Below are 27,441 nucleotides of genomic sequence, written 5' to 3'. Positions count from 1 at the left end.
TAAAGCTAAAGAGGGCATTAGTGGACAGAAAGATCTAAAGAAAATATTATCAGAGATAGATAAGAAGATGGAAACATGAAAGCTTTACAATATGAAGTGAGTGAAAAGCTCTAGCATTTGTTTAATTAGAATCTCAGAAAGAGAGTAGAGAGAGGATGGAGAAGAAATTTTTGAAGAAGCAATGCATAAGAATTTTCCAGAAATGATAAATGACATCAATCTACAAATACTAATCCAAAGAAGACAAGTAAAACAATTCCATAAGTAGATACATTGAAATTCCTGAACACCAATGACAAAGAGGAGATGTGAAATTTGAAGCAAAATATAGATTATTCACTGATTACATTAGTGATGGAGATATTGGTGTTCTGTAGACTCTAGATATACTCATCCAATGACACTAAAAAGGATTCCATTGCATTGTAGGTCCGCTACAGGCACTTTGTTTTTTACTTGAGTCCCTATACATTTATTATAATTTACTATAAGCTAATAGCTTTCTTGGGACAAAAGTTGTTATTAATCAAGTTGATGTAGAACTTGATTTTTCATTCCAAACTCAATTTTAAAAGAGCAGAGATAATTTTATACGGTGATGTGCTTAGTTGGTTACTTGTGTCCAGCTCTTTGCGACCCCATGGACTGTAGCCCACCAGGTTCCTCTGTCCATGGGGATTCTCCAGGCAAGAATACTGGAGTGGGTTGCCATGCCCTCTTCCAGGGGATCTTCCCAACCCCAGGATCAAGCCCAGGTCTCCTGCATTGCAGGTGGATTCTTTACCGTCTGAGCCACGAGGGAGCCCAACACACTGGAGTGGGTAGTCTAACCCTTCTCCAGGGGATCTTCCCTACCCAGGAATCTAACCAGGGTCTCCTACATTGCAGGTGGATTCTTTACCAGCTGAACTACACAACTATTCAGTTTAGTTGTTCAGAGCAGGGTTTCTCAATCCTGACTGCAAATTAGAATTACTTAGTGAGTTTTTTGGTTCTTTTTTAACATTTATTTGGCTGTATCAAGTCTTGGCTGCAGTGTGAGGGCTTCTCTAGTTGCAGCACAAGGGCTCCAGAGTGCAAGGTCTCAGCAGTTTCGGCGTGTGAGCTTAGTTACGCCACTGCCTGTGGGATCCCAGTCCCCCAACCAGGGATCAAGCCTGTGTCCTTGCACTGGAAGGCAAATTCTTAACCACTGGCCCACTAGGGAAATCCACACTTGGTAAGTTTTTTGATATATATAATATTGCACAAATTTTACATGCATAGATGGGTGAATTATAACAAAGTGACACACCTGGGGTGCAGGTTGGTTTACCAAATGCTTTTTCTCCCAAACTAGAGGGCAGAATTCATCAGTGACAGTGTTCTGGTATGTTTACAGTTACATGCTGGTTTGGAGCAGCCAGGATGCTGGGAAACCACAGTGGTCAAGAGAAGAAGCCCTTACTTTGGTGGTAGATGGATTTCCTGTTTTTATTCCTGGACAGAGCAGTCTCTTATATTTCCCTTCACTCTCTGAAGTAGAGGTCTGCATGAGTGCATGCTAAGTCACTTCAGTCGTGTCCAACTCTGTGTGACCCTATGGACTGTAGCACTCCAGGCTCCTCTGTCCATGGGATTCTTCAGGCAAGAATACTGGAGTGGGTTGCCATGCCCTCCTCCAGGGGATCTTCATGACCCATGGATCGAACCTGTGTCTCTTAAGTCTCCTGCTATGGTAGGTGGGTTCTTTACCACTAGCACCACTTGGGAAGTAGAGGTCTAGGATTACCTAAATTTTCATTTCTTTTACTCCACAGGTCCAATACATTTTCTGGGACCCTTTCCCTATCTCATTAACTATCTATTCATCAGAGAGCTGGCCTTCAGTCCTAAAATTTAGTTCTCAACTTAAGAAATACTGGTATTAATGCTACTCTCCCACTGTGTCCCACCTTCCCCTTCTTCACGTGTGTCCACAAGTTAGTTCTCTACATGTGTGTCTCTACTGACACTATCCTGTGAAAAATAGCTAGTTAGTGGGAAGCTGCAGTATAGCACAGGTTGCTCAGCCCAGTGCTCTGTGATGACCTAGATGGGTAGGATGGAGAGGTGGGACGAAGGCTCAGTAGGGAGGGGATATACGTATACATGGGCTTCCCTGGTAGCTCAGCTGGTAAAGAATCCACCTGAAATGAAGGAGATCCTGGTTTGATTCCTGGGTTTGGAAGATCCCCTGGAGAAGGGTTAGGCTACCCACTCTAGTATTCTTGGGCCTCCCTGGTGGCTCGATTGGTAAAGAATCCTCTTGCAATGAGGGAAACCTGGGTTCAATCCCTGGGTTGGGAATATCTGCTAGAGGAGGGCATGGCAACCAACTCCAGTATTCTTGCCTGGAAAATCCCCATGGACAGAGGAGCCTGGTTGGCTACAATTCATGGGGTCACAAAGAGTTGGACACAACTGAGCAACTAAGCACAGCACAGCATATACGTATACATATAGCTGATTCACTTTGTTGTACAGCAGAAACAATACAAAATTGTAAAGCAATTATGGTGGTGCTGGTGGTGGCTTAGTTGCTCAGTGATGTCCAACTCTTTGCGACCCCATGGACTGTAGCTCACCAGGCTCCTCTGTCCACTATTCCCAGGCCAGAATAGTGGAGTGAATTACCATTTCCTTCTCCAGGGGATCTTCCTGATCCTGAGATCAAAGCCAGGTCTCCTGCACTGCAGGTGGTGACTGAGCCACCAGAGAAGTATAAAGCAATTATACTGCAATAAAAAAAAACCTAAAAAAAATCTTGATGTTTGCCTCATGATCTACTCTTTCCTTTGTCCTAACTGTACTTGTAGTTTCTTTGGACACTGTCTGGAGAACTGCTTATTTCTGGTGTTTCTGGCTGTCTCTCTCCAAAATTTCCTTAAATATTCTGGGCCATCGCCAACTTCATTTTTATTTTGTTTTGCTCTATTTTCATATCATTGTTGCATTGTCTCCATATGTATATATCTTTTTAAATTATTTCATGAGCCCATGGAAAATGGGAGGTAGCTATTTAGTCTTTTCCAGATACCAACTCATGATATAATGAATAATCTCTGATAATCAGCTTCACCAAATCACCAGACATAGCTGTAGTGGTTGTTAATAGGACACAGTGAAAGAAGTGTCATATAATAGAAAAAATGCAAGAGTGAATGACACAAAGCACAAAGTTCCATTTTGCATACTGGCATAAACTTGTTAGGTGACTATGATCAAGTCATCTCACCTCTCTAGGTAGGGCTGTTTCCTCCTGTTTAAAATGGAACAACAATTTGTCGGTGTTTATCAAAATTGAAAATACATTTAACTTTTCAGCCAGGATTCCATCTTTAGAGAATTTATTTTGTAGGTATATAAAATGATAGATAAGATTATTCATTGCAGCATTAAAGGAAACATTGTTCGCCCTAATATCTGAAAAACTGCAAGAGTTTCACATCAATAGGGAAATAATTAAATAACTATGGTACATCTACACAGCAGAATACTGTGAAGCCCTAACAAAGGAAATAGTTTTTTATACACTGATAAAGATCTACAGGACATGTTATTTGACTGAAGAAGACAAGGTAAAGAAGCACGTGCATAATTATTACCTCTATTACCTGGTAGAAATACTGCTGTGTCTTATTCCACATGAGAATCACCTGCAGAAATTTTAACAATACTGATAGCCATGGCACCTCAGGTCAGCCTACACATTTCACAAATATGAACAAATAGCAGAATATCAACAGAAAGGTAAGGAAACAAAAGGGATCCCAAATGACCCTAAAAATTCTAAATATTATCTGTAGAAAAATTAGAGAGGTTATTACACCTAACAAACAAAAAAGAATTTAAAAACATGATTACTGAGATAAACAATTCAATGGCTCACTACACATTATATAATAGAGTTAAAAACTAATTATTGATTTGGAAGCTCAAGCAAAGAAATTTCCAGCAGTCCAAAACAACAAACAAAAACGACGTAAGAAATAAAAGACAAGATTTAAAAATACAGAGAATGAGTCCAAGAAACTCAATTGTTGACAAAAATAAGTTCCAAGAGAAAAAAAACAGATATGAAGGCCAGGGGAATATTAAAAGAAACAGTGGAATAAAAATATTCCAGACTGAAGAAATAAGATACTTCATACTGGAAGTCTCATTGAGACTAAGTGAAATAGATGGGAAAAAAGATCCATACTGAAACATTCTCTGTTGAACTTTCTGGAAAGACAATTTAAATAATGACCAAAAAGAGAAAAAAAATTAGGTCATCTATAAAGGAAGGAGAATCAGATTAATGGCAGTTTTTCCATTAGCAACACGGAACACTAAAACTCAAAGGAATAAAAACCGTCGGAAACATTTGCTAGGATAATGACTCTGGATTTAGAATTCCATATTTAAACTATTATTTTATGAAATATTTTTAGTCACAGCAGTTCTCAGAAAGTTTATCAACCTCACAAGCTGTCCATAGCGTTACTCAGTAAGGCTCTCCAGCAGATCAAACAAACAAACAAAAAAGTTAAATTTAAAAAGACCTAATTAAACTTAAAAGTTCTTGCACAGCAAAGGAAACCATAAACAAAATGGAAGAAAAAATTTGCAAATGAATGGCCAACAATGGATTAATCTCCAAAATATACAAATAGCTCACACAGCTTTATGTCAAACAAATAACCCAATCAACAAACGAGCAGATATAAATGGACATTTCCAAAGGATACATACAAATGGCCAAAAAGAACATGGAAAGGTGCTCAACATCACTAATTATCAGAGAAATGCAAATCAAAATTATAATAAACTATTACCTTATATAGGTCAGAATAGTCATCATCAAAAAATCTTTAAACAATAAATGCTGGAGAGGGTGTGGAGAAAAGGGAACCCTCCTATCATGTTGGTGGTAATGTAAATTGGTACAAACTCTATGGAGAACAATATAGAGGTTCCTTAAAAAAACAGAGCTATTATATGATCCAGGATCCAGCAATTCCACTCCTGGGCATATAACCATAATTCAGAAATGTACAAGCACCACGATGTTCACTATAGCACTATTTACAATAGCCAAGACATGTAAACAATCAAAATGCCCACTGATAGAAGAATGGATAAAGAAGATGCAGTACAATATACAATGGAATATTACTCAGCCATAAAAATGCTATTTGCTACAACATGGATGGACTTGGAGATTTTCAGACTAAAGGAAGTAGGTCAGAAAGAGAAAGACAAATATCATATAGCAACACTCATCAGTTCAGTTCAGTCACTCAGTCATGCCTGACTCTTTGCGAGCCCATGACCTGCAGCATGCCAGGCCTCCCTGTCCATCACCAACTCTCAGACTTTGCTCAAACTCATTTCCATCAAGTTTGTGATGCCATCCAGCCATCTCATCCTCTGTCGTCCTCTTCTCCTTTCACCTTCAATCTCTCCTAGCATCAGGGTCTTTTCAAATGAGTCACCTCTTCGCATCAGTTGGCCAAAGTATTGGAGTTTCAGCTTCAGCATCAGTCCTTCCGATGAATATTTAGGACTGATTTACTTTAGGATGTACTGGTTGGATCTCCTTGAAGTGCAAGGGACTCTCAAGAGTGTTCTCCAATACCACAGTTCAAAAGCATCGATTCTTTGGCGCTCAGCTTTCTTTATAGTCCAACTCTCATGTCCATACATGACCACTGGAAAAACCATAGCCTTGACTAGACAGACCTTTGTTGGCAAAGAAATGTCACTCATATGTGGAAGTAGTATCACTCATATGTGGAAAAGTAATATCACTCATATGTGGAATCAAAGTAGTCAAAGTAATATCACTCATATGTGGAATCTAATTTTTAAAATGACATAAATGAACTTATTTACAAAACAGAAACAGACTTAGATTTCAAAAACTTATGGTTACTAAAGATGAACTGTGGAAAGGGGGAGGGATAAATTAGGAGTTTGGGATTAATATACACACACAACTATATATAAAATAGATAACCAACAAGGGCCTAATGTAAAAGCTCAGGGAACTCTACTCAAATATTCTCTAATAACCTATATGAGAAAAGAATCTGAAAGAGAATGAAAATTTTATATGTATAAATGAACCATTTTGCTGTACATCTAAAACTACCACAACATTGTAAATCAACTACATGCCAATAATTTTTTTTTTTTTAAAGTATACCATGAGCCTCAGGAATACCAGCTGAAATGACTTAAAAGAAAAGAAGAAAACTAAAAAGAAATTACTACTGTCATGCTTGAAGCATCATCCTTTGAGTGGTTGGAGATTAATGTCTTAACATTATATTTATTTCTATCCAAATCCAATAACATAACTGGGTTGTGCAGTGAATATTTATAAGAGCAAAATCTTATTAAATCCTCTTAAATTGGGGTTAAAAGTTTTGCATTAACCTATAGACTAAACATGGAATACACAGTCATAGACACAGAACAGTAGATGTAGGGAACTAGAGGAGATAGAGACACACTCTCATCAATTATACAATCTAATGAGTGTATAATTTCCATATCAGGAAGTCAACAGCTTCTCTATAAAACTGATCCCCCCCCCTCCAAAAAAAAAAGAGAAAAATTTTATGTATTTTTTCCTGGAGAAGAATATTTGAAATCTAGTAGAAGATATTCTAAAGATGATGCTGTGAAAGTGTTGCACTCAATACGCCAGCAAATTTGGAAAACTCAGCTGTGGCCACAGGATGGGAAAAGGTCAGTTTTCATTCCAATCCCAAAGAAAGGCAATGCCAAAGAATGCTCTAACTACCGCACAATTGCACTCATCTCACACGCTAGTAAAGTAACGCTCAAAATTCTCCAAGCCAGGCTTCAGCAATACGTGAACCATGAACCGTGTACTTCCAGATATATGTTCAAGCTGGATTTAGAAAAGGCAGAGGAACCAGAGATCAAATTGCCAACATCTGCTGGATCATCGAAAAAGCAAGAGAGCTCCAGAAAAACATCTATTTCTGCTTTATTGACTATGCCAAAACCTTTGACTGTATGGATCACAATAAACTGTGGAAAATTCTGAAAGAGATGGGAATACCAGACCACCTGACCTGCCTCTTGAGAAACCTGTATGAAGGTCAGGAAGCAACAGTTAGAACTGGACATGGAACAACAGACTGGTTCCATATAGGACAAGGAGTACGTCAAGGCTGTATATTGTCACCCTGCTTATTTAACTTATATGCAGAGTACATCATGAGAAACACTGGGCCGGAAGAAGCACAAGCTGGAATCAAGATTGCCGGGAGAAATATCAATAACCTCATATATACAGATGACACCACCCTTATGGCAGAAAGTGAAGAGGAACTAAAAAGCCTCTTGATGAAAGTGAAAGAGGAGAGTGAAAAAGTTGGCTTAAAGCTCAACATTCAGAAAACTAAGATCATGGCATCTGGTCCCATCACTTCATGGCAAATAGATGGGGAAACAGTGGAAACAGTGTCAGATTTTATTTTTGGGGGGGCTCCAAAATCACTGCAGATGGTGACTGCAGCTATGAAATTAAAAGATGCTTACTCCTTGGAAGGAAGGTTATGACCAACCTATATAGCATATTAAAAAGCAGAGACATTACTTTGCCAACGAAGGTCCGTCTAGTCAAGGCTATGGTTTTTCCAGTAGTCATGTATGGATGTGAGAGTTGGACTGTGAAGAAAGCTGAGCATCGAAGAAGTGATGCTTTTGAACTGTAGTGTTGGAGAAGACTCTTGAGAATCCCTTGGACTGCAAAGAGATCCAACCAGTCCGTCCTTAAGGAGATCAGCCCTGGGTGTTCATTGGAAGGACTGATGTTGAAGCTGAAACTCCAATACTTTGGCCATTTCATGTGAAGAGCTGACTCGTTGGAAAAGACCCTGATGCTGGGAAGGATTGGGGGCAGGAGGAGAAGGGGATGACAGAGGATGAGATGGCTGGATGGCATCACCGACTCGATGGACATGAGTTTGGGTAAACTCCGGGAGTTGGTGATGGACATGGAGGCCTGGCGTGCTGCGGTTCATGGGTTCGCAAAGAGTCAGACATGACTGAGCAACTGAACTGAACTGAACTGAGAAGATATCCTGACTTTTTATTTTTGACCTTCTGTATGATTTGATTTTTAAAAATACATTAAATATCTCCTTTATCAGAAAGGATTACTTAAAGAATTTGAAGTGGAATCATCTAGAGAAATACTGGATAGCATTTGGAAAGAATGAGATTTATGAGTATATGTTTTTATGCAAGGTTGTCCACAATTGCATGTTTTATTTAAAAAAAAGAAAGGAATTTTCAAAATAATATCATGTCACTCCCACTAAAGTAAGAAAAAAAAAGTCTGTGAGCATTTATATATGTAAATGTCAGGGAGGAGTCTATAAACTACTACTAATAGGGAAAGGAGGGACTCTTTCAGTGTTCACTGTTAAAACTTCTGGACTGTTTTAATGTTAGGAATATGTAATCTATAATATGGAATATTAAATGTTACTTAAAAAAGGTAGTATGTGTTGTAAGAAGTCAAAATGTAAATTTATAAATGTATAGTGTTCTTACTTTCTTCATTTAAAACCAAATTGCTTAAATATATTATAACATTCAAACTATGTTTTTGCTGTGATAGCCAAATACTGCCAATGTTATTTATTAAATAAATTCTAATTCCCATGACGTAGAAACACCCTCACTATCATACAGTAACATTCTACATTTACTTATATATGTTTCTCAATTTGATTCTATTCCCTGCTATGTTTGCTTTTTCTTGTGCAAAGAGCATTTTTTTTTATTACATTAGCTTTAAAGTAAATTCCAGTACCTCATACTACTGTACCACCTCATTATTCTTTCTCCCTCTTACATTCTTGAGAATTCCTGCATTTGTTTTTCCATATGAACTTTTAAATCATTCAGTTCAGTACAAAAAATAAATCTGTTGAATTTGGGAGTGATTACATGAAACATGCATTATAAGTGTAATAAGAAAAAGTTTTTAATAAAAAAAGCAGTATGGTTAAGTCAACAGAGGTCATTTCCACCACAGGGAAGACAATGCAAAGCAGGTCTCCTACCGATTGTATGAAGAGTACAAGCAGTGATGGTAGAGGAGCCCATCTTCACCCATAAAAGCCAGGCTAATAGAAAAGATAAGTATGACTATAAACGTCCTTATTGGCAGAGAGTAACAAAACAGAAGTGCATGTGGATGGCCGTAGTTATCTGAACTGAATGGGTAAACCTCAGTGAAGCACACAGCTTTTCTTAGCCAGCTTTGAATGAGTGTTGAGGGACAAGAGCACGTGGTTAGAGGAAGGGATAACTGGTCAAAGACTGGTGCTGCAGACATAATTCCCATACACGGTCTTTTACACAGACAATTAATCCTATTTATGTAACTGTTAAATTGATGCCCCAGGTCACGGAGGTGCTATAGCTGCAAAAAGAAAAAAAAAAAAGCTGTCACTGGAAAAGAAAAAAAAACAAAACTCTGTCACTGGGTGGCTTGCCATCTCTTAGGGGAAGATAGTCACAAGGGTGGATGCGTGGTGCCCAGGACAGTGGGAAAATGATGGTCAAAGGAGCCACGACAAGAAAGAATGACTCAGATGCCTGCTCTCCCACTGTGTAGTCATGGGGTCTTGGACTCTCTTAGTTTCAGTTCCTTTATCTGAAAAGGTGGACAGAAATGCTTGTGAGCAGGACTGTTGCAAGCATTAAACAATATATTAGGTTGGCAAGAAGTTCGTTTGGATTTTTCCATGAGATGATTTGGAAAAAAGACGAACGGACTTTTTGGCCAACTCAATATAAAGCACCTTAGACAATACCCGACATGTGGGCTCTCAATAGATGCTCGATAGAAAGGACGAGCAGAAATGTACAAGCGGCAAAAACTGGGCAGAAATGGCAATATTTCAGAGCGTCTGGAGCAGCAAAAAGTATTTAGATGTGAAGCTGAATAATGTATGTGAGGCATTATTAAATACTTCTGCATTGTGAAATTAAAAGTTGCCAGAGGGGAGCATAGGAATTCAATTAGAAAGGGTCTTGTAGGCTTGCATGCCAGGTTGAGAAATCATGATTATGTGGTATAACAGAGCAGTTTGTCTTTTTCAAAATGGAGTGAAATAATAAGATTCATGTCTTAAAAAGACCTTCCTGGTAACAGTACAGAGGATGTGCTAGAGGAATTTAGAAGTAGCGCTGGCAGTAACACTAAAGTCAGGAGGACCACATTATTTCAACAGAAGCACTGGACTTATTTTTTAAGTTGCAATGGGTGAGATATGAGGTGAGCAGAAAAGAGCTAAAAAAAAAAAGTGCGTTGAATAGCTAGAGAAGTGACACAAACTCCAGGAGTTAAGGAACCCCTTGTTAAGCTCCATCTTGCTCTCTTACCTTTTTTTTTTCTTCTTTTTTAGAATTTTTTTTTTTTTGAGAGTGAATTGATATATTTATTTTTTATTTTTTTTTAGTTGGGGGCTAATTACTTTACAATATTGTAGTAGTTTTTGCCATACATTGACGTATTGAAAGCAAAATGGAGTTACAGATAAATAGCCTGGAGACAAGGATTGAGAAGATGCAAGAAATGTTTATCAAGGACCTAGAAGAAATAAAAAGGAGTCAATATAGAATGAATAATGAAATAAAGGAGATAAAAGACACTCTGGAGGGAACCAACAGTAGAATAACGGAGGCAGAAGATAGGATAAGTGAGGTAGAAGATAGAATGATGGAAATAAACGAAGCAGAGAGGAAAAAAGAAAAAAGAATCAAAAGAAATGAGGAAAACCTCAGGGACCTCTGGGACAATATGAAACGCCCCAACATTCGAATCATAGGAGTCCCAGAAGAAGAAGATAAAAGGAAAGGCTCTCTTACCTTTTTTCCTTCTCCTGCAAACCTAGGAGTGACAGAGGCTTAAACTTCCCTATGCTGAGCAACCTTGTCAGCAAGCGGATAATGCCTGTAAGTTTGCAGGATTTCGATGCAGCAGGTAGATATGAGAGTGTAACTGCGCTTTGAGCATTCTGTCTTTATTGAATGTGCAGACCTGCAATAGCAATGGATGGAGCTTGGCTATTTTTGCTCCGATTCCTGGTTGATTTAGCAGAGAGAGCAGGGGCAGCAGATACAGTCTGACTGGAGGTTGTGGTCTAGTTCCTCATTTACAGCATGGGTAAGTGAGTTAATTTCACTCAGAGACTCAGTCTTATCTGTTAGTGTGTCTCTCATGAAATCTGCGTAATAGTGGAAGCAGAGGTGACATCGATAAACAAATACATTCCAAAGATGGTATGGGTAGTAAAGAAGAACACAGCAGCACCAGAGCATAAGAGAGTAACTTAAGCTTTTTTCTTAAGGTGAGCAATGAAGGCGTCCATGATAAGGTTTTGAGCACACACCTGCAGGAAGTGAGGGAGTAGCTTTGAAGATGTTTGGGGAAAAGAGAATTCTAGGCTTAGAATGCAGCACGTACAATGGCTTTGATGCAGAAATAAGCTGGGCATAGGGGAAGGCATGTCAAAGAGGCGGGTGTGGTGGGAGTAGAAGAGCAGTGGAGATGAGACCAGAGAGGTGGTGCAGATCAGACCACAGTGGGATCTGTAGGCTGCATGGAGATTCATCCAGGAAACACAGGTAGGCATCCAGACCAGCATCTCCTCTGAGTGCTCAGAGATGGGAAGGCAACCTGAGCGGAAGAGAGGCACCCTCTGACTCGCTTGAGCCTCACAGGGTTTGCAGTGTTCAGTACAGACTGTAGTGGGTGTCAGGATCAAGATCATTCCCACAATGAGGAGATACTGTAAGGACTGTAGAGAAATGAAGAGGGTCTAGATTGAACTAGGAGTTAGAGGAGTTGCGGAATGGTTATACTCTGGATTTTTTAAGAGGGTGGTGCTTACAGGATTTGCTGATGGATGGCCAAAGTGTGATCTTTGGCTCAAGAATTTTTGGCTGGTATTATAAGAATGTGCTGTGGGTGCTATGTCACTTCAGTCACGTATGACTCTATGTGATCCTGCCAGGCTTCTCTGTCCATGAGATTCTCCAGGCAAGAATATTGGAGTGGGTTGCCATGCCCTCCTCATTATAAGAATAAAGCAAAGTAAATACAATGCCTAGATTCTGATAGAGGTTCAAAAACATGAGTTCCTTTCCTCCTTCCTTTGAGGTTCTTTAACCTCTGCAGCTGCTTGGCCTTTGAAGAACAGTCATGAGTGGCACAGGGGAAAATGGATAAAAGAACAGTATGAAAACCTGTACCAACCAGATGTGGATTAAGATTTTTCATCAGAAGTTCCCTCCTCATCAGTAAATGATCCAAATCATAAATGACATGGGAGAGAAGAATAAAATAAAGAGTGGCATAGGGTGTTTCTCAGCTATTATCTACTGCTTCTGTGTCCTTGATTACTTGTTTTTTGGTTGAACAAAAAAGACAAAGTTAAGTGCCACATTATTTTATAGCTATCGCCAGGGCAAGCAGAGACAAGAACTCCTTGAAACAAGATATTTTCTTTCTCAGAACAGCACTGAGGAGATTCATTGTGGTTTTCACATTAAAGCAGAGCCAAGCAGCAGAAATAAACACACAAACTGTGTTTCTCAAGACTCAATGCTTTACTCCAAGTTGTTTTAATGAAGCCTTGAAAAGCAACAATCAACAGTGGCAGAAGGTGAGGGTGGGACGTTCTGGGAGAATAGCATTGAAACATGTATATTATCATATGTGAAACAGAACACCATTCCATGTTCAATGCATGAGACAAGGGCTCAGGGCCGGGGCAATGGGAGGACCCAGAGGGATGGGATGGGGAGGGAGGTGGGTGGGGGGTCCAGGAAGGGGAACACATGTAAACCCATGGCTGATTCATGTCAATGTATGGCAAAAACTATTACAATATTGTAAAGTAATTAGCCCCCAACTAAAATAAATAAATTTATTAAAAATAAAAAATAAAAAAATAAAATTTTCACAGTTAAAAAAAAAAAACAGTGGCAGAGAATTTAGTTGCAGAAGGAGCAAAGAAAAAAAAATTCATCGAGCATTATAAGTCCTGAAAAATGGAAAAAAATGGAGGGAAAAAACTATGGTTAAGTGTACTTAGCAGAATACCTGGCATTTGAGGAGAAACCAATCCCTTTGGCCCAAACCTGTCCTGGGAATCTAGTTTTCAATGATTAAGCTGTAAGACTTCCTTTTTTTCAAATGAGGTTTTCATGTTAGGTCAAGTGTTAAGGAAGTAGCCTTGGTTTTCTTAGTATCCTGCTTTTTCTAGCTGACTCTGCACATAAAACACTGTACCTTGCCCCTTCATTTCCTAGGGTCAGGCATCTAAAAGACTTAGGTTTTATATCATGAAGGGAAACCAACTTTTATTGGGCCTTGGAACTCAGTTTAACTCGCTCAGTATTGCTCTGGGTTGATTATTGTTATTTCTAATTTTCACAGGTGAAACTTGAGACTAAGAGAGGCCAGGTCACTCACCCTGAGCCCACAGGTATGACATTATGAAGCTGCTGTCTTACTGAGCTGAGACAGACTGCCAGGCCTCTCCTCCTTGGCTTCAGATGTCCTTATCTCTCACTGGCTAGTATTTACAGCTCCTGGATTATTTCATCACTACTCCTAAACCATTCATTACATGGCTTATTAACACTTTTATCAGGAACAACATTAGGTAGATAGAAAATTTTTATTATCTTTAGGGAGTATGGCAAGTCCCCGACATACAAACAAATTCTGATCTGAGAGCATGTTCGTAAGTTCAATTTGTTCCTCAGCCCAACAAAGTTAGCCTAGGTACCCAACTAACACAATTGGCTATATAGTACTGTATTGTAATAAGTTTATAATACTTTTCACAGAAATAATACATTAAAAAAACAACAAATAAAGAAAATGTATTTAATCTTATGGTATAGTACCTTGAAAAGTACAGTAGTACAGTACAACAGCTGGCCTACAGGGGCTAGCATGGAGTGAAGAGACAAGAAGAGTTACTGCCTGGAGGTGGGAGATAAGGTGGGATATGGTAGAGCTGAAGGATTGTCAGCAATAGGAGATGGAGGGCAAGCTGCAATTTCAGTCACATCTGATGTGATTGAATGTGTGAAGGTACATTTTCATCTTTGAAAGTTCACAACTTGAAGGTTCTTACACAGGAGACTTACTGTACTGCATCACACAGCATGATGGTTTTCCTCCATGTCTTCAGAGTTGACATAAGTGATGAGGCTATAGCAAGGAATGAACTCAAGTCAGACCTAATTTTACCGAACTACTGCTATGCAATGGGCTGACTGTGTGTTGTGTGTGTGTGTGTGTGTGTGTGTGTGTACCTACAAACATTGTATGAAGCTTTCTATACAGCTTGATGGGCAGAGTTCAGATCATTGCTTACTGTTGGATACCTATCCCTTTCATCCTAACCATTTCCCCTCTTATATTATTTATTGTTATTTTTGCCTTTAAGGAAAGCATAGCCTCACCAAGAAGAAACACTGAGTAGCCATAATATATGACTGCTCAGTACTAAGATAATTTGATGAAATAGTAAAATTTTACCAGATAATTGTGTGTGTGTGAGAGTGTTGTGTGTTTTGTCCAGACTAGTCTGTTAATGGTTTGAGAAGAGGAATATTATAATTGATAATTAAACAAACAGCAACAGAGCGCTTATGACACAGCAGATACTATGCTACATGCTTCCTTCAGAACTATACTGTCTTAACACAACAGGATTACACAGAGTTGAGAATTAGTCTATGAACGGAAGAGACACACTGACAGCAGTCACTGGGATTCCCACTGTTATTTTAACAGAGCCCTTCTTCTGGAGTTCCATACATGGACAGCTCACTGTGTTTTGTGTTAACAAATGGCAGTGATGAAAAAGATGAGCTAAGGCATAGCACGATTAAAATACAATTTGCATTTGCTTTGAAAATGTAGTCTGAAATATAAACATGGATTATGTCAAATCCATAACAAAAGAGTGAAGAGGCCAGTTAATCATTGGAATATTTTATCCTGCTACTTCAAACCTCTGTAAGTTTTAAAATGTGCAGGTATTTGAGGTAATGCACTGCAAATATTTACTAAGCAGTTGATTTCTAAATTTTTCATCTGATGCTCTGCTAAAGGACTCTGCATCCCCAAATAAATAAGACAGGCTTGCATATTTACCTACCCTCTGAACTCAGATTTTACCTATTTACTAGTGTCCCAATCATTGATAAATATTGGGGGAGGATGGAGAAAAGAGATGGATCCACAAAGCTATGATTCCTTATGTGATAAGACTGTCTAATTCAGTAAACGCTTGTTCACTGAACACTTTTTTTCAAAGCATTTCCATTATTTTACTTTTAAAATTTATTTTAACGTATTTTTAATTGAAGTATAGTTGATTTACAATATTGCTAGTTTCAGGTGCACAGCAAAATGATTCAGTTATATATCAATATTTTTTCAGATTATTTTTCATGCTTCCCTCATAGCTCAGTCAGTTTAGAATCTGCTTGCAATGCAGGAGATCCAGGTTCGATTCCTGGGTCAGGAAGATCCTCTGCAGAAGGAAATGGCAACCCACTCCAGGATTCTTGCCTGGAGAATTCCATAGACAAAGGAGTCTAGCAGGCTACAATCCATGGGTTCACAAGAGTCAGACATGACTTAGCGACTAAACCAACCATAGTTCCGGGCGTGTGTGTGTGTGTGTGTGTGTGTGTGTGTGTGTGTGTGTGCGTGCGCGCTCAATTGCTGCAGTTGTGTCTAACTCTTTGTGACCTTATGGGCTGTAGCCCACCAGGCTCCTCTGTCCATGGGGTTTTCCAGGCAAGAATACTGGAGTGGGTTGCCGTTCCCTCCTCCAGGGGATCTTAGCGACTCAGGGATTGAACCCAAGTCTCCTGCAGCTTCTGCACTGCAGGCGGATTCCTTACTGATGAGCCATTGGGGAAGCTCATAGTTCCCTGGGCTATATAGTAAATCCTTGTTGATTATCTATCTTATGTATAGTAGTTTGTATCTGTTAATCCCATACTCCTAATTTATCCTTCCTCCCCTCCCTTTCCCCTTTGGTAACCATAAATTTATTTTCTACACTATTTACAATAGCCAAGACAGATGAACATTTGTTTATTGAAGGCAAATAATTAATAAACACTAAATTGTGACTCTCTGTTTTAGGTAAATTTCATGCAAGCTTTCTTTCACAGATAGTTTTTTTTTTTTTAAATGCTGCAAAAAGCTTTATTGTTTCAATTTGGTCCAAGGCTTGAGAGAGGGCTCCAGGGTGTTAAAAAGCTGTCTAGTGGCTGCACAGAGGGTCTTCAGGCAGCCCTGATGTTAGGTGGGTTCTTCAAAGGCCACTGGTCTCCAGAAGCTCCTAGTCGTGCTTGAGGGTGAGCCTTTCGAAGAGATATTCGCCCAGCCCAGCCTGGGGACCAGCCTGCCTGCGGAAGTTGGTCAGGTGGTCACCCATCTTCTTGATGAGTTTCACTTCCTCACCTAGGAAGTGGTTCTCTAGGAAGTCACAGATGTGGGGGTCTCCGCGGGCAGAAGCCAGGCCATGCAGATCCAGCAGGGCTTGATTCAGGTTCTTCTCTATGAGAAGAGCGGCTTCCGTTGTGTCCTGGGTTACCCCACTCATCTTGAGATGGCTTCTGCACGTCCAGGAAGAGGGCGCGGCCGCCATGCTGGTTTTGCAGTTTCAAGAGACGCTCCGTGCCCTCGCGCTTCTCCTTGGCCAATTCGCGAAGAAAGTGACCCACACCCTCCAGGGCCACATCGTCGCGGTCGAAATAGAAGCCCACAGAGAGGTAGGTGTAGGAGGCCCGCAGTTGCATGTTAACCAGGCGGTTGACGGCGGCCTCCACCTCGGTAGAATAATTCTGACGAATCTGGGAGCTCATGATTGGTCGGTAATAAGGAGTTAAAAAATGGTGGCTGGTCCCGGTGATCGCGGACAGCTGAGTGGCTGACTCCGGATGTTGCGACTGGAAAAAAGGTTGGAGGGTGGTCGGAGGCTGGAGCAAGGGGTGTCCCTGGGTCTGTTCCGTCCAAGCACTGTTGAAGCAAGACACAGATCCGCGGCGCCCCGAGCGCACTTCCCACAGATAGTTTTAATTCATGATTTTGACAATAGGATGTTACAGATAAAACTTCTGTTCTGTAATATTTGGCATTATAGACAAACTGTTTCTGATTCTTGAGTTTAACCCACATTTGTTCCACCGAACTATGTATATAGTTGTTCTTTGTATTTCAAAATAGTCTTCTGACAATGAGTTGTATTTTCTAGCTTCAATGATCAGTGGCTTTCTCTGACTGTGCCTTTTTTATTTTCCTGCATTAAAAAAATCCATTTACTCTGTGTAGAGAATTTTCCAGTGCACAGGTAAGAAGTGTTACCATTGTTCTGGGATGCCTGCTTCTAGTATTTACTGCCATTCACATTATCTCCATTTATATTCTTCATAGATGTATGAGTTTGTCTCATCTGGGCTACGATTTCCTGACTATATCTTGATATTGTAACTATTTGCATATTGACTTTTCCTCCTCAGCACCATTCATAATATCTCTCTTGGTACCGCCAACTTAGAGTTTAATTAACATAATGCTGATATATTTCCCCCTAGATTATTAACCAAGATGTAGAAATCTCATTGCTGAAATGAACTATTATTATTACTGCAATACTTTCCTTAGGATTTCTAGAGATTAAAAATATTCAATCCATACTGAAGTAAGCTGCTTAATTTGTATCAATTTGAAATAAAGAAGAAACAGACATGCACAAAATATCTCTAACACAGCACCAAGACCAAATTTTATTGGTTGTGTATATGAGGTATGGTTTTATATTACTTGACCTAGATAAATTTCTGCCAACTGTATTTACTCTTAATTGTTGTGTACCCTGCCAAGGTTTCTGAAAGACAGAAACAGATGTTACTACCATAAGGCTAAGTGAGTGAAAATATAAGAGTAGTTGGAAGCTCAAGGCTCTATAGTCAGGCTGCCTGGGTTCCAAACTTAGCTCAAGTATTTCCTGGGCATGAGACCCTGGTAAGTCCCTTCATATCTCCATTATGCCCCACGTTCCCCCAGAATTATAAGTTGAAGCTCTAACTCCACAATGCGACTGCATTTGTAGAAAGTGAAAGTGAAAGTTGCTCAATCGTGTTCGATTCTTTGTGACCCCATGGACTATACAGTCCATGGAATTCTCCAGGCCAGAATACTGAAGTGGGTAGCCGTTCCCACTTCCAGGGGATCTTCCAGACCCAGAAATTGAACTGGGGTCTACCTCTATTGCAGGTGGCTTCTTTACCAGCTGAGCTACCAGGGAAGTTGTTGAAGCTACCCAGTCTATGGTACTCCTTCTACTGGGGATGAGGAGAGGAAGTAAGGGCTTGGGGGCTGGAGGTGATCTTCCTGGTATTTGTCGATTGTTCCAGGTAATTTCTTTCCACTCTGCTTTTGTCACATGAGAAAACTGTGAATAATAATTAAGAATCCTTTTTCATTTCTGTATTATTGTTATAGGGGAGATTTGCCAAACCTCATTTGAGGAAAGTTCAGAAGATATTTGTTGGATCCAAAATATAACTTTTGATTTGTTTTCCTCTTCCTGGCCCAATCTCTATATCCTTGGTTTTTCCAACCCCAAAATTTTACCCTTTGTTTCTCAAGCCAGAACCTGGTAGTGATCCTTTATTCCCTCCGTTCCCTCCATTAGTACATTCAATTCCACCTCAAATCTTGTCAGTTTCCCTTACAAACCCTACTTTGTGTCCATCCATCATCCTCTGTCTTCACTGCCAACATCTTTGTCCAAGCCACCAGCTTTATTCAACAGACTGCTCATTTAGCTTCAGAATCAGACATGCTGCTTCTTCTCGTCCCCTTCCTTACAGTTACTTTAATGCCTTTAAAAAATATAAACCAAAACATCATCTTCCCAATTAACCCTCTAAATCTTCCTGCTGCACTTAGGGCACACTCTGGATTCTTTGCATGGCTGAAACATCCTCAAACAGTGGATCCCCTGCCTACCTTCTGACTTGACTTCTTCCCCTGTGGTGCCTTGTCCACTATGGCCTGGCTTCACTGGCCTTTTAGTCTCCTCAACTGCCAACTTCATTTCAACATGTCACAGCTTTAAAACATGGGTTCCATAACATTTGATACTCCTGCCATGAAGAAGTGGGGTCCGTGGCTTGCCAGTTTGACCCTGGGTGGGTTTGAGACTGCTCTGACTGAAAGAATACATCAGAAGTGATGGTTTCTGATGTATGAGTATGCTCAGCCTGCTGTAACAAACACCACAGGCCGGGTGACTTAACCAATAGAAATATTTTCTCATAGTTCTGGAGGCTGGAAGTCTAAGATGGTTTGTTCTAAGGCATCTGTCTTTGGCTCGAAGACAGCTATCTTCTTAATTGTGTCCTCACATGGTCATCCCTTTGTCTGTATCCTAACTTCCTCTGACATGGACATTGGTCATACTGGAAAGGTACACCCATAAGATCTCATTTTACCTTAATCACCAGTTTAAAAGTCCTACCTCCAAATACAGTCACATTCTAAGGTACTGAAAGATAGGACTCCAACATATGAATTTTGGGGAATACATTCATTCCAGGGTATATTTTAGGGTTTTCCTGGTGGCTCAGATGGTAAAGAATCCACCTGCAATGCATGAAACCCAGGTTTGATCCCTGGGTCAGGAAGATTCTCTGGAGAAGGGAATGGCTACCCATTCCAGTATTCTTGCCTGGAGAATTCCATGGACAGAGGAGTCTGGTGGGCTACAGTCCATGGAGTTGCAAAGAGTCAGATATGACTGAGTGACTAATACAGGGTATATTTTATACCCTTCTAAGGGTATAAACGGTTAGACATCATCCATTGTTCACTCTCCAGGCCCTGATCCACTAGGTAAGCAATGTGACTACTCTGGAGCACCATGCTAGGAGGAAGACCAAGCAACAGGCCAGGCCATGTATAGATGCTTGGGTTCATGACCTCAGTTGAGTCTAGCCTTTTCATTTTTTATTGATGAATAACTGATTTACAACCTTGTGTTACTTTCTGGTGTACAGCAAAGTGATTCAGTTATATATTATTCTTTTCATATTCTTTTCCATCATGATTTATTACAGGATATTGAATATAGTTCCCTGTGCTATACAGCAGGATCTTCTTCCTCTATTTTATATGCATAGAGATTTTGTCTCTGCTAATCCAAACCCCTAATGTATTCCTCCCCCACTTCCCCTTTGGTAGCCGTAAGTTTGTCTTCTATATCTGTGAGTCTGTTTATCTTCTGAAAATATGTTTATTTGTATCATACTTTTAGACTCCACATATAAGTGATATCATATATTTGTCTTTCTCTTCCTGATTTACTTCCTCAGTATGATAATTTCTGTATACATTTATGTTGCTGCAAATGCCATTATTTCATTCTTTTTTATGACTAAGTAGTATCCCATTTTTTATATGTACCACATCTTCTTTACCCATTCATTTAGGGCTTCCCTTGTGGCTCAGCTGGTAAAGAATCTGCCTGCAATGCGGGAGACCTGGGTTCAGTCCCTTGGTTGGGGAGATCCCCTGGAGAAGGGAAAGGCTACCCACTCCAGTATTCTGGCATGGATAATTCCATGGACTGTATAGTCTATGGGGTTAAGAGTCGGACACGACTGAGTGACTTTCGCTTCACAATTCATTTAGGTTGCATCTATATCTTGGCTATTGTAAACAGTGCTGCTGTGAACACAGCCTAGTGTTTGAGTCATGCTAGCATAAGACTGAAATCTTATGGGACTGAAAATTTCATGGGACTGAAATCTTAATAACTCTGACTGATTTCAGCCTCTAGAGATCCAGTTGTCCAGATAGTTTGAAATCTTCTCTGATGATGCTCCATACTTTGTGGAGCAGAGACAAGCCACCCCAGCTGCATCTTATCCATATTACTGACCCATAGGACCCATGAGCATAGTAATTGGTGATATCACTAATTTTAGGTTAGTTTTTATGCAGCAATAAGTAACTCTAATACCATCTTGGAGGGAGGGATTCACATGGGCTCTTTTCTCTCCCTGGAGTGCTCTTCCCTCGGCTCTTTATCATCATCCTTTGATTCTTGCATGAAGTATCACCTCCTTAGAGAGGTCTCCTCTAACTACCAATGTAAAGCATCCCTTTTCATTTGTCTTAGAGTTCCTTGTTCTCCTTCATTAGAGTTTCCATTAATAGTATCTAATTCTTAATTTTAATTTTTCAGTCTCTGTCTCCTCCATGATACTACTGCTTTTTGAGAGCAGGAACCCCTTTTCATTTATTCCATGAGCATAAGGTCTGATCTCTGTGCTCCTAATAGGAGGATGGGGAATATCTGTTGAATAGATAAATGACTGTGTGTTCAGTTTTGCTCTGTTCTTGTTGAAAAAAAAATCACTGAAAGTAAACTGATCAGATTTAGGAAGAGGCTTGGTTAAATTTAAGCAGTATGCTTTCACCAAGCACCTGCTCTTCCTAGCTCTAATCTAGGAGCTGATGAAGCAGTGACGACCAAGGAAATTTACACGTTAAATAAATCCTGTAGGGGAGAGAACACTGTGGCAACTCACAAATAGTCTGCTTTTTGGCGTAGTCTCTCCAGGGCTTTGGCAACTTAAGATAGAAGTCAAAGTGATGAGACTACTGGGCTAAAAATGCTCATCCCTATCTGTGCTTGGTTGGTGAAGTTGTTTCTACCCTCTCCCATAAATGCCAGGCTGAGACTTTAGAAGTCTATGGACACTAAAGATGAAATATTTACGCAAACTTGTAGAGAGATCTGTTAGAAACCAGAGAAGTCAACCCATGGTGGGAAACTGAAGCTTAGGATCAAGGACAAGGCTGGAGCCTGGGATCCAAGATCAGCATTCTGGTCTACTGTGAGCAGAGTCATCAAACCATCGCAAGGAGGAGGTGGCAGCGTAGCCTTGACGAGCTCAGGTTCACAGTTTCTAAAAGTCATTTCCTTTCGAAATAGTACCTCTTTTTTTTGCCCCAAAGTTTTACAGTTGTTTCCAGTTATTTCTCTCAGTTCTCATGAGTTATACCCTGCCTCAACCTGTGATGTGTGTGTATGCACCTCTGCCAAAGTCAGAGCATGATGTCTGCGTCGGCTGCTCCGAGTGGGCAGGTGTGGATGGAGACGAGGATAAAGAAGAAACAGAAATAAGACAAATGTGACTAATGTGGCAAAGTAGGTTAAGGAACTGGCTGATTGCTCTCAGAAATCTTGGTTTAAATCCGGAGTATGTCAAATTGGAAAGAAGAAACCACAGACTGCACTGCTTTCCAAGTCTGCTGATCTCATACACGCTGTGTCAGAAAGGGGGGCTCTGGGATTACGGGACGTAATCATCTCAGGCATCAAAAACATTTTTAGCATTCTGTAGAGAAGTCTGGTCAATTGAAGGTCATAGAGAAGAGGAGGAGGAGGGAAGCTCCTCGGGTGACCTGTCATGCAGACAGCACTGGAAGAAGGGGGAAAAGACATTGTCGTTCCAAAGTCCCCAGTGGGAGGATGGGGACGTTTTTCACCAGAATTTCATGTAAAATTCTGTCAATGTTATACTGGAGTCTGCAGACCTCTTTCCTACACGAGGGGAGCTCCTCTGGCTCTTTCAGGTCTGGTGGGCCCACCTTCTGATTCCTGTCCCTCCAAGCTTCCCCATGTGGGCCTGACCAACTCGACTGCCTTGTCACCTTGGCTTTATCCTGTCCTGTAATAATCTTTGACCTCCCTTTCTGAGCTTTGGGTCTTTGTAAAATTTCCTTCTGCTGGTGGCTCCCTGCTGGCTCAGATGGTAAAAGTGTCTGCTTACAATGCAGGAGACCAGGTTCGATCCCTGCGTCAGGAAGATCCCCTGGAGAAGGAAATGGCAACCCACTCCAGTTCTCTTGCTTGGAAAATCCCCCAAACGGAGGAGCCTGGTAGGCTACAGTCCCTGGGGTCACAAAGAGTCAGACACGACTGAGTGACTTCACTTTCACTTTCTGCTGGTATACGGATTCTAGTTTGTGGTTTTAACCTTTCATTTGAAGTCCTAATAACCAACTCCTCATAGTTCTGAATAATATGGCTCTTCCTGGTTCCATCGCTTATTCTTTTTGTTTTACTTTTAGAGGTTTGCTCACTGCCATTGACTGTACATGTCATGGGACTGAAACTGCTGGTATACTAATCAGTGTCTATAAAATATTGACATGATTTTCAGGCACAACTAACAAGTAGTGGACTTCTTTGAATTATTATGTGATGTATCATCTCTGGAGAAGGAAATGGCACCCCACTCCAGTGTTCTTGCCTGGAGAATCCCAGGGACAGGGGAGCTTGGTGGGCTGCCATCTATGGGGTCGCACAGAGTCGGACACAACTGAAGCGACTTAGCAGCAGCAGCAGTGTCATCTTTTGAAAGACATTGTCAGTCTAATTTGTGAGGAATAACCAATCCAGTAATCAACACAAAGGAGGTATTCTATTGTCTTGTTAAATGGAACATCTTCATTCCCATATGTAGACATAGTCCAGTAGAGGTTGGATAAGGTTTGAGTTCCAAGTCTGACTTAATTGCTTTCTGAAACTTATTTTCTTTATCTGTAAAATGGGAATGTTATGTAACTAATGGAACTGTTCTTATAATTAAATAAAATGAGGAAGAAACACATTCTTGGAATAATATAGAACATTTAGTGAAAAGTGAAAGTGTTAGTTGCTCAGTAGTGTCCCTGTCTCTTGGCAACCCCATGGACTGTAGACTGCCAGGCTTCTCTGTCCATGGAATTCTCCAGGCAAGAATACTGGAGTGGGGTGCCATTCTCTTCTCCAGGGGATCTTCCCGACCTGGGATCAAACTCAGGTCTCCTGCATTGGAGGTAGATTCTTTACCTTCTGAGCCACCAGAAAATATCCCTAACATTTACTGGACTCACCCCCAATATGGTAGTTACTATTTCTAATTTTATTTTGGAAAACATTGTGTTCAGAAATCTTTATCTTGTCTTTAGAGATGTAACTATTACTTTGGTTCACAAGGATAAAAGACTAAGAAAAAAATCACATTGTGGTTATTCAAAGGACAGTCATGACACTGATAAATCGGTCCTTTGTCCAATATAGATTTCCTCCATCACCTTGGTGCTCATTGTAGAAGCACCTCTGTTCTATTCTCTCTTTTCCAGTTTTGTTTCAACAATAAAGGAAATCAAAGCTACCAAGTTCAATGCAATGCAATGCAACTTTTATCTAACTACATTGAAACAAAGAGTCAGAACCGAGGGGACAGTCTGAATTTGCTCCTCTTGTTCTGCCAGGCTAGTTCTGCTTATGGGAAAACATGTTATCGCTCAAGGCATATGTGCCACAGCATCAAGGGGAACAGAATTGGGTGAATTGGGAATTTTATCTCTCATCAGCTTCTTTGGGGATGCACAGGCTTATAACATCATTCTCAGAGACCTTGTCTGCTTGCAGCTCATAGGCACTCTACACAGTACAATGAAAGTTTGCAAACCCTGAAAGACATCTCAGCTCTAATAATTAATGAACTCCTAGGAAACAGCATTTATTTTTTTTTTTTAAGAGGAGTCCAATGCTTAGTCACTCAGTTGTGTCCGATTCTTTGTGACCCTGTGGACTGTAGCCTACCAGGCTCCTCTGTCCGTGGGGATTCTCCAGTCAGGAATACTGGAGTGGGTTGCAATGACCACTTCCACGGGATCTTCCCAACCTAAGGATTGAATCCAGGTCTTCTGCATTGCAGGCTGATTCTTTATCATCAAGGAAGCCCTTTATAAGAGGAGAAACTTGTTAAAATCATGGGTTTAAGTCCTTATTGGATGTAGGATGGTGAATAAGACTGCAATTATCATTACCACGGCAGCATTTTATTGGTTGAGGAGCAGAAACAACAAAGCACTGTATCAATGATAAAAATAAAATATCCACAATAATAACCATAACGACCACCATCACTACCATCATCCTGTGCTTTCATTTGTATCACAAGTAACTACTAACTTCCATCTTTGAGTCCACACTACATTGCTGTGCTAGGAGGCTCTGGGAAGAAGGAGGACACTGCTCCTGGGTAATGAAGCAAGTGGACATATACAAACACCCACAATAATTGATGCCAAAATTTCAGACACACACATATTCAGAAGATGGAAAAGTAATTACCAGTCATGATGATCAAGAAAGGCTTCAAATGGGAAACAGCAATGCCATGTGGAGAGGAATTATTTTGGAAATACTGGGATCAGCTAAGGTACAGAGGGCACAAAGGAGGAGGAAGGGAACAGGTGAAGGAGGAAATGGCAGGAAGCCCCAGGTGCCCACCACATGGGGTGCCCATGGTGGGCTCATGCCAGGCAAGGTGGGAGGAATATGGTAGGAGCAGGCTACAGAGTGACCTGGACGCTGGGCTGAGGGACTGTGATTCTCTCCTGCAGTTTAGATGATGGGAAGCCATCTGCTCTCCAGCAGGGAAATGACATGGGATCAAAGGTGTGGCACAAGATGAACCCAGCGGTTGTGAAGCTGCCTTGGGACCTGTTGTGGAATGAGACAGGCTTCCTTGGTAGCCCAGATGACAAAGAATCTGCCTGTAATGGGAGAGACCTGGGTTCAATCCCTGGGTCAAGAAGACTCCCCTGGAGAAGGGAATGGCTATCCACTCCAGTATTCTTGCCTGAAGAATTCCACAGACAGAGGAGCCTGGCAGGCTACAGTCCATGGGGTTGAAGAGAGTAGGACACAACTGAGGGACTAATACTTTCACTTTAATAAAGAAAGAAGGAAACAAATATATATATGTAAAATATAGTGGCACTCTACAGAATGAATTATAACGAGAAGAGAAAAACAAACAGAAGCAAGGAGAACAGATAGGATGCAAATGGAAATATGTAGTTCTTGACTCTAGAATTATCTGGATGGACAGTGTCTCTGGTGTTTTTGTAATGACTGTGGTATTTTTGCCCTAATCCATCTATAATCTTCACTATAATTCTCTTGTGTGAAATGCTGCAATTTTGCACGATGGTAGTCCATATTCCCAGAAGAGCATCATGCAAATTGGCCCATGCTAGGCTCAGGCTCACGCTCAGGTCTTCGTTTTAAGATGCTTATGGCACGAAGGAGCTGAGCAGCTGGAGATCAGCTGCAATGCTGCAGCAGAAGAGTGTGGGGGGCAATTCAGGAACCAGGGGAGATGTTGGTAACTGGGTTCTAGTCACCTTAAGAAGAGACGGACCAGAACCACAGAAGCCTTAGACGAAATCTGTCCTTTGGGGGGAATAAAGAGTTACGAGCATGAGATAAAGTATTATTTTCAATTTTCCTGCTGGAAATGCTGTTTTTCCTGTTTCCTCTTTTACCCACTCCAGTATTCTTGCCTGGAAAATTCCATGGACAGAGGAGCCTGGTGGACTACAGTCCATGGGGTCACAAAGAGTCGGACATGAGTGAGAGGCTGAGCACGAGCAATATGCCACACAGGTGTCCAGTTGTTCCTGAACTTTGCTTGTTTGCTTTGAACACCTTTTCAGAAAAGTATCAAAATGTGATGAAGGCTTCTAGTCATCCTGAAATAAATCAGCTAATTAAATTAATTTTATCTCGGGTATGCTGCTCAGTCCAATTAAGTTACTAAGCCAATCACATCAGAATAAATCAACCATATTGTTACATAATTCTTTTTAATAAACAGAGTTATAATTATATGGAGGCAATTCTGAGGATACCATATGCTACAAAGCAGGGAACCTAATTTATTTCCTTGATTTGGAGAGACAAACTCACTCATGTGTAATAACTTTTATCATCCAAATTTTAATTCTTATTGCATTATAAAGTTTAAAGTCTCCTGTTTGCTTAATAGATCACAGTAAGGATTTTGTTCACAATGGGGCTTGAGGGGGAAAAGGAGGCTACATTATAGAGCTGAAATGATGTGCCTAACTGCATGCTGCAAACTCTGTTAAAACAGTGTTGGAAAGAGCGCTGGTTCCTCCTGCACTTTAGAACAGCCAGTACAACTTGAGCTGTGAGTAGGGGGCTGGGTGGGAAAAATACCTCTTGAAATAGATCCTTAAAGTGAAGAGCCATGTTGGGACAACCCTCTTACTTCTCGCTCCCTGCCCCTCCACATTTTTCTGGCAAGTCAAATGCACTATATTCACTCCTGGTGAAAATGACTGATTTTTAAAATATAACAGAACACAAATCCACTTTAACAGATCAGAGAAAGGGAATGAAAACACTTTTGTTTGACCACTTGGCCAGACTCTCGATGAATGCTATGGATGTT

General features: G+C 40.5%; 1 protein-coding gene and 1 pseudogene across 2 annotated transcripts in view; both read right to left on the bottom strand.

The window, feature by feature from the left end:
* NXPH2 (neurexophilin 2) overlaps positions 1 to 27,441 on the bottom strand; it is a 130,681-nt gene that overhangs the window by 58,345 nt on the left and 44,895 nt on the right. The window lies entirely within an intron of this gene.
* On the bottom strand, positions 16,394 to 19,023 carry LOC145540488 (ferritin light chain pseudogene; annotated as a pseudogene). Its single transcript, XR_014078359.1, has one exon. The product of XR_014078359.1 is annotated as a ferritin light chain pseudogene (transcript).

The sequence above is a fragment of the Giraffa tippelskirchi genome, chromosome 3 (genome assembly GCF_054371585.1).
Source record: "Giraffa tippelskirchi isolate mGirTip1 chromosome 3, T2T-mGirTip1v1.2.pri, whole genome shotgun sequence".
NCBI classification, from domain to species: domain Eukaryota; kingdom Metazoa; phylum Chordata; class Mammalia; order Artiodactyla; family Giraffidae; genus Giraffa; species Giraffa tippelskirchi.
This window is presented reverse-complemented; position numbering and strand designations above follow the sequence as displayed.